The following is an 8966-nucleotide window of genomic DNA, read 5'->3' as shown; positions in this document are numbered from 1 at the left end:
CTGGTCACGACCCACTGTCCCCAGGCAGGAGTCGGGCTGCTGTCGGAGTGAGCTTGGAAGTGGACCACCATTGTACAAGCACCAAGTCCAGGAAGGAAGGCCTGATGCTAGAAGATGGAGCGGTGGTGGCAGGTGACTGGGACTGAGGTGGCTGCTTGCTGACCCACGGTGCGGTGGTGTCTGGCATAGCCCTTTCCTTGTGGTAGGACTCTGAGATGTGAATCCCTCTGCTTAAGATTATGGTTATTTATGTGGGAGAGCGGTTCACTTGTTGTCCGAAGTACCTGTAACAGTCACGTTGCTGACGGCTTTTCTGCAGCCTTTCAGTGAAGAAACCAGGTGACCCATCCTGCTGTACTTGCAGGATTGGTGTCATACCTGGTCTATGTCGCATTGCGTAAACAGTGTTGATGTTGTTGTTGTAACTGGCACGCTGACACCGTGCGCTCACTGGCTACCTATGGTTTCTGCAAATGTGGCACTACTGTGCTTCCAGAATAGAGCCCAATAATAGGAGCGCGCCACAAAGCAAAGACTCCATCATTTTCAATACATAAATGCTGCGAGAAATCGGCCAGCGGTTAGGGCTGCTCCAGCTCGGAAAACGAAGGATAGAGTATGCAGAAAGACAATGAACACAGTAAGAAATTAGCCCTATAACTTAATCAGAGACGACCAAGAGCAGATGTTGTTGACAGTGAAACTCTAACCAACAATAAATGAGGCCGGCCGGTGTGGCCGTGAGGTTCTATGCGCTACAGTCTGGAACCGCGCGACCGCTACGGTAGCACGTTCGAATCCTGCCTCGGGCATGGATGTATGTGATGTCCTTAGGGTTGGTTAGGTTTAAGTAGTTCTAAGTTCTAGGGGACTTATGACCTCAGCAGTTAAGTCCCATAGTGCTCAGAGCCATTTCAACCATTTGAACAATAAATGAGCACGGAGCATTAACTTTGTCGCCCTTCTGTTTATCCATGGAGGCAGCAGCATACCAAGCAGAAGTTGGAAGAAGAATCGCTGTTTCTGTTCACGATGTTACTTGTTAATTTAATCTCCACAGCTTCCACAGTAACGCTATCCCCAGTAACTGAAAGTGTGGGTGGCATCGATGGCACGGAAGACAGCCAGAATACTTGCAAAGGTGGTTCTACGCTGCTGTATTTCATGACCAATACGAAGGTAATATCTAGATTAGCCCGACAGTTTTAAGTCTGTATGATGCTAATGCTCCGTACAACGTTCCTCTATAATTATCATCGTCTGACCGGTGTCTGATGTGCCACAACTGCAGGGGATATTCAGTTGAAAAAATATCGACGGATATCGAGGATGTTTCACGGTGGTTATCTGAACATTCGATACGTTGTTAGAAGGTCAGTATATCTTGACCTGCTCTCCAAGAATGATCCAATTTAATGGTGACGCATAATTTCTTAGATAGTGAATAACGTAAGGAGCAGTCAAATCAAAACGAGACAGATGGAAAAAGGTTAGTAAACTGTTTATTATTTCAAAAGTAATCCCCGTAAGTGTTAACATATTTAGCCGACCTTGAGACACCATTCCACAACGGTGGAGTTCGACAGACATGCTGCCCCATACATATTCTTCATTCTCTGTTGGATGCCTAGTGGTTTTTGTACCTTGGGCGCCAAGAAAAGAAAAACAACACGTTGCTCCTGCTTCGACGCATTTGGTAATAAGGACGCCATGGTCACATTTCGACATTTACCACATGCCTAGTGTACTACTGCTGTACCTGCCTTGATTTATTCATCTTGTTCTCCACAGGTACTGATTTAGAAAACCTGCTCGCAACTTGTATTTTCCCGGTACACAACCAGCGTGGGACCTATACTGGGTAAATTATATAACTTCAGAGTGCACAGAGCTAAAACAGTGTGGAATGTTATTAGTGCTTTTAGTGATTATATCTTTACGAGCACTAGAATGTAAGGGAAATGGAACGTACTGCCGCACAAAAGATCAAAAAATTCTGCAGCTAAAGCATACAGATTCAAATGACTGTATGCGCAATCTGGGAAATTGCCTACGATCACTGCACACTGCGACTGAATGCCGCTTGGGGGCGTTGAGGGCACGTGTCGCTGTAAGGAATGTATAAGTGGAACAGACACGAATGGGGAATTATTCTAGCGACAATACGGGGTCCAAGTCGGGAAGTCCATTGACATAAGCGACTTTGACAAACGGCAGATTGTCATGGCCCGGCGGCTTCGAACGAGCGTGTCGGAGTCGGTGATGGTGGTCGGCTGTCAGTGAGTTACTGTCCTCAGCGTCTATGGAAAGTAATTAGAATTATATATTTATACCTTCAGCTGCTGATGGGCGTTGATATATATCAACGGGGACAGGTGAAAATATGTGCCCCGATATGGACTCGAAACCGGGACCTCCTGTTTACATGGCAGACGCTCTATCTATGGTGTGTGTTCTTTCGGACATGTCCGAAAGAACATACACGATATCCATATAAGTATATAGTTCTGGTAATACCGGGCATGACCTTCCTTTTCTGTGCGGATACACACATATTACCCGAACTCTTAATGGACTTGGTAAGAATGTTATCCACGAGTAATGAGTGTGTTGGGGTGGGACACTACGAATGTAGTGTGTGGACATATAAGATGAGAATGTGGTTCTTGCGGGAGGCGTGCGCGAGATAGTGCTCTCGGTGGCTCAGATGGATAGAGCGTTTGCCATGTAAGCAGGAGGTCCCGGGTTCGAGTCCCGGTCGGGGCACACGGACACCATATCCATATAAGTCTATTGAAAATGGTTGACGGATGCTGAAACCAAAAGTAGGCGACAGGGCGTTGGCGGTCTACTCCTTACGGCAAAACGTAGAGATCTGATGCTCATCCGTTCCTTAAAGTACTATAGGCGTGATCTGTGGCAGATCTGATGACAGAGTACAATGCTCGTGGGTGCACAAGTGTTTCAGAGCACACACTTCAAGCGCACGTTGCTGAACATATAGCTGCTCGAAATATGCACCTCATCATATATGTAAGCCGCTGGTGGCAGCGTTATGCTATGGAATACATCCTGCTGTGCTTCCTTGGAATCTGTTACACAGATGCCGACAATGGGTCGGCCATTAAAAAGAACTGGGATCAAAGAACTCTTTGATCATTCCCCACAGAATTTGGGAAGGTTGAAGAAAAAATTAGGAAGAGGTGCTGAGTATGTGTATACATTAATAAATGGTAGGTAACTTCTTATTATTACCCTATCTGCACAGATATTCCAGCATTATGCATACCCACTTGTTTTCAGTATTATCATAAAGATATGACACTTTAATATTTTATATGTGAGTGTTTAAAAATGTGGGATATATATATTTATTTAGGTTTGATTATGACTCAATTAAATTATAGTTTCTGAAATATGAACTGCTTTTTTCAATCAAAATAATAATTTCAGCTTCTAAAAAACATGTACGTAAAACTGCCTCACCGCTAATTTTGAATTCAGAAATTTTGTACATATGAAATGGACTACATACTTCCGATGAAGAGTCAAACAAACTCCTACTAAGCAAGCTCGCAACGCGGGTGAAAATTCCGCTCAAGGATGGCGAGGATTCGGGCGCGCTCTTAAGTCAGTGTGAAGAGTAGGGCGCGGAGAGGGGAGGGATAGGGAGAGCGAGCCGGTACGCCCTCCGCCGCCGGCTAGGGACTGGAGGGACGTGCCGGCGCTCTCCTCGCATTGAATGAGTTAAAACGTTCTGGTTCATCAGCGTATGTGTTACTATGTCGGCTGCACAGGGCAGAGGGGATATCTTGAGATGCTACAAAATCAATCAGTTCGGAAATCAACCTACCATCTTACCTAGGATAAAGTGTAGCAAAAGGTCTGTCGTACAAACTGAGTCTTCAAGCCACGTGTATGTTTAACTGACTTACAAAAAACTGTATTGTGTTGGAGAAAATGTAGTTTTGGAACTTTTTAGATGGAGATTTCTTGAAATATGAATGACAAAGTCCTCAGTGTTCTATTAAATGCAGTGAATCTTACCATCCATATAAACACGAGGTGTGTTCAGTAAGTAATGCAACACATTTTTTCTCTGCCCATTTCGACTGAAAAAAATACTGAATTTGTTGTGGTACATCGTTGAATATTCCCGCATCAGTTCCTAAGGTCTCATGAAGTTCGGATAGGTAGCAGCGCTATACGTAGTGTCTGTAACGGAGGTGCGTCATTGAGTTTCTTTTAGCGGAAAACAAGACCATCACAGATATTGGTTCAAATGGCTCTGAGCACTATGGGACTTAACATCTATGGTCATCAGTCACCTAGAACCTAGAACTACTTAAACCTAAATAACCTAAGGACAGCACACAACACCCAGTCATCACGAGGCAGAGAAAATCCCTGACCCCGCCGGGAATCGAACCCGTGAACCCGGGCATCACAGATATTCATAGGAGTCCTGGCAGTGAACAAATGCACGGTGAGTCACCAGGTGCGGGGTCTGTCATCATCGCAACAAGATCGCGCAAATCTTTCCGATCTCCCACGTGCCGGCATTCCACACCCTTACAATGTTGGAGCGTGTGGACACTCACATTAGAGGTGAACGACGGATCACAATCAACGACGTGAGTATTTTGTCGTCACAAAAATTTAAACGAATGTGTCCTCTTCCTTGACAACGCATGACCTCATAAACGTTTGCGCACCCGAGAGAAGCTCACAAAACTTCATTGGAGTGTTCCTCCTCATCCACCCTACAGCCGGGCTCTCTCACCTTCCGACTTCCATCTGTTTGGCCCAATGAAGGATCCACTCCACGGGAAGCATTACGTGGATGTTGGAGAGGTTATTGATGCAGCAAGACGTTCGCTCTGACGTAGATCGGTACAGCGGTACCAGATGGGGGTACAGGCTCTGCCACTAAAGTAGTGTAAGGCTGTGGCAACGGATGGAGATTATGTTGAAAAATAGCGTTTTATAGCCAAACGAGTGAAGAATAATACGGTGTATTGGAATCCTGAATAAAACTAACCTGCTTTCAGGACAACAAATGTGTTGCATTACTTGCTGAACACCCCTCGAAGTAGGTGTCCCTAGCACTTAAAACTTTTGTATTTCTCCAGAGCAGTAATAAGTGTATAACCTTGACGGGAATAGGACAGAAGTGAGTCATTCCTACAGATAAAGACTGTTGTTATTTTATAATGACTCTGTGTCAATGTTACTCTATCGTTGCAGATGAAGATCGCAGTATAATATGCCGAAAAAGAGCGCAAGTACACCTTATCGCCATCTTAGGGACTTTGAGAAACATTGAATCATTGCCGTAAGGGACATGGGAGATCACATCGAATGATCGTACAGAGAAATGGCTATAGTGCAATGACTGCAGAACTACTGTCATAAGAGGTACTGAGAATAACAGTGTAGCAAGAAGGGTAAACACGGTTCCTTCCAGATAGACTACACCATAAGATATTGCGATTGTTCGACCGTCTTTCACGAGTAGACGGATAACAGCAGCTGACATCTGGAAGGAGGTTACAGGCAAAATGTCCCCATTAACTGTCAGGAACAGATTACTGGAGGCCGAGTTGAAATCTTTAGTTCCCATGCGTCGTTTATACCTGTTACTATGCCACAGAAAACATAGATATGCTTAGTGTGCAACCAAAGTTAACAGACATTAAATGGCATTCTGTGGCGTCCATCGATGAGTCTCGTTTCTGTTTGTGTTGGTAAGATAGGCGCCGACGTATCCGTAGACGACCCCCTAAAAGAATAGTGATTTTCCCTTGGTTTATAAGCGATGCCTTATACGTAAACAAAACACTACATAGAAATGCCGGATATCAGTTTCTAATTTTAGTACAAACAATTCGCAGGATTATATTCAGTTTTAAAAGTCATTGCCATGAAGCTGTTGATGGAGCGCAATGTGCCATGGACGAAATGCTTTGTCATGAAGTATTCGCAGAACTGTTTTGGTTGATTCCACTTACACGTTCAAGCTGCCTGGTAATGAAATGTCGATTGTGTATTACCCCACCCAAAATGTTATTTGTATTTCTCGCACTAGTTGCTCTCTTTTCGTTGGCGTATTTAATTCTTCACGCTTCTAATTTACAGAGATTTTTTGTACAATGTTTGCAAAGGCAGATCATGAGGGTTTGGTATGACGTTGATACCTTTCAGCATACAACCGCTCCACTCCTCTAACAGTTTGGTGACACTCGCCATAACCGAAAAACATATCCAATTTTCAATTGTCGTATGCATGTGACAGTCAGAATAACTTCACAAGCAAGCCGTCTGATCGATACGCTAGCAAATCACAGACTGATGGGCTTCAAGCGCACAACTCAACACATAAACGATAGCTTCTACTTTTGGTATTGCAGAGCAAAATTTTTTGGGACCTTCTGTCCTGGCAGTTGGACCGTGGTTTGTGGATCTGTTACCAAGCTATACACGTATTATTTCGTTGACGTCCTCTTGGAAGGCTTTCTCCAGAGCCTCACAAAAATAATGTATTTCTATTAAAAGTAAAAAACAACTGTGTCATAATGTGACAATTACAAACGTTAAAAATTGCATGTGTACGTCAGAAAATTCGCTAAACTTTCCGCTATAACTTAGCGAAAAACGCATCTCGATATATTTACTCGTTCTTTATGTATTTGAGTTTGCCTGCCTTCTACGTACTGAGTCGCAGCATTGCATTACGGATGCATAATATTTAACGTTATACGGTCGGTTTAATGGTGTCATTATGCAATACTGTAGATGCAACTGATTCCATAAAACCGCATCATATCATCACAAAAATGGCACGTCTATCACGGCTTAATAACGACAAGGAATCTCTATGCACGTTGACATCATGGCATCGAACATATATCAATAAGACACATGTGCACGTTATGCTATAATACTGAATACTGTACAGTGTTGTATTATATGTATACATATCTGTATCCATAATAATGTATACTGTACAGTGCAGTATTATATATGCGCCTAAAACCATAATAGCCGCGCGGTTTGAGGCGCCATGTCACGGATTGCGCGGCCCCTCCCGCCGGAGGTTCGAGTCCTCCCTCGGGCATGGGTGCGTATGTTGTTCTTAGCATAAGTTAGTTTAAGTAGTATGTAAGTCTAGGGACCGATGACCTCAGCAGTTTGGTCCTTTAGGAACTCACACACATTTGAACATAAAACCATAATAATGCGTTTTGGGATTTGCGATTAGGTGTAGAAACACCGGCCCGTATCTGTGGGTCAGACGTCATTCGAAAGTAATACCCTGGGGTAAACAAGTTAAACACAATCAAGATTACTGTTCGATTGTTTGGGTAGTCTTTCGAATTACAAAACAAATGGTTTACAACCGAGCTATAAAAAATTCAATTAGAGGATATGGTTGTTTCTAGCTGGCATCAATGTGATAGGCTGTCCGTGAGTAATTTACGAGTGTGTCCCATTCCACCGAAAGAACAGTCCTTTCTGACAGATGACGGGCTTCAGTTCATTTTTCTAGTTCTTCTCAGATCTACGCCAGAGTTTTCAAATCTGAAGAGGTCAAACCCGAGTCAGCAAGCTGTATGTCAGAAATTTAGACAGCAGGCCGATTTGGATAGGTTGTATCACTTATGAAGACTACATCTGGGCCAACTGCACCTCTGAAAATACTAGTACGTGCCTGTTGTACATCATCCCTGTATATTAGGTATTCCTCTTCCCACTAATTAACGCAGGAAGTTGCATATTCGCATACTCCCAGAACACCCAATTAATCTGTTTCCGGGTTTCTGTACTACTACTTTTCCTCCAGAGAAATGTGTGGCAATCAGAATCGGCAATTACCTGTGAGTAACACCAATCACTTATTCATAGCCAGCAGGACAGCGAAGAGGTTTCTCTTTTGACCTTTGACCTGTTGTAACGTGGGGCTGTGACTGATGTCACAAGGTCATTGCCCTTCCCCACCGGCTACAAAAGTGGATGACACAACTTCCTGACCTCACATCCCTATCTAGATGATGATGCTGCTTCAGTCAGTATTACTTTTATCCATTCAGTTGACAATGATGCTCTCAAGCACTAATTTTACGAGCGCTATGAGCATTAATGCATTTTAAATGGCACTGTTGCTCTCAGTCAGCCAGTTGCGTATTTTGTCACCAGGTGGCATATAATTATGCGGAAGGTTGCATGAGAACTGTGTGCTGCCGGACGGCCCGTCCTTTATTTTGTGAGCTTGACCATGAAAGGTCAATACTTTTCCGCAGGCTTTGTAGGTTGAATTTTATAAAATGTTTACATTTAATTATATAAAAATAAAGTAAGATTCAGGCACTTGTCGAACTTAAGAGCAGCATTCATTATTTTTAAATAAACAATGTAAACCTAGTATCAATATGAGTGTTATTTTGAACACCAAAGCGCTCCTACAGGTACAGAACTGTTGGAAGGTATTTCCTTTCTCTCCTCTGATCTTTGAACTGAATTTGCCAGCCATTCACAGGGAACCTACAGTCTTACGTGGACTCCAAACCTCGTTGCAACTGCAAATTTTCCACATTAACAAACATTACCAGAGGCGGAAGTAATAATAAGTGACAGATAAAATACCACTACTGACTGCGATTCCTACAACAGACCTCTGGATCTCTAATCTGGCACTTTACTACAGTCATCGAGCCACATCTACTTAAGAATAAAAATATATTAAAAATGTAAACTTGTATAATTATTTAATTACATTCAGGGAGCCCCATATGCTTAAAATACGTAAAATATCTTTTCTATTATTTTAAAGTTGTGGTAAATAACTTGGTGCTGTTCTCAGTTACACCCAACAATACAAGACAATGGAGCAAACTTTTTTGACATGTCATGAACTTATAAAACTACTATCTCCAACTTGCAAAGATCTTTCATTATTCATCCAACAC

The 8966-nt window shown here is 43.0% G+C and overlaps 1 non-coding gene across 1 annotated transcript; it reads left to right on the top strand.

Moving 5' to 3' along the window:
• Positions 1–2691: 2691 nt before the first annotated feature.
• Positions 2692–2766, top strand: Trnat-ugu (transfer RNA threonine (anticodon UGU)). The gene has a single exon. It is a non-coding gene; the product is annotated as a tRNA-Thr (tRNA).
• Positions 2767–8966: the final 6200 nt, after the last annotated feature.

The sequence above is a fragment of the Schistocerca nitens genome, chromosome 3, assembly GCF_023898315.1.
Source record: "Schistocerca nitens isolate TAMUIC-IGC-003100 chromosome 3, iqSchNite1.1, whole genome shotgun sequence".
Taxonomy (NCBI): domain Eukaryota; kingdom Metazoa; phylum Arthropoda; class Insecta; order Orthoptera; family Acrididae; genus Schistocerca; species Schistocerca nitens.
This window is presented reverse-complemented; position numbering and strand designations above follow the sequence as displayed.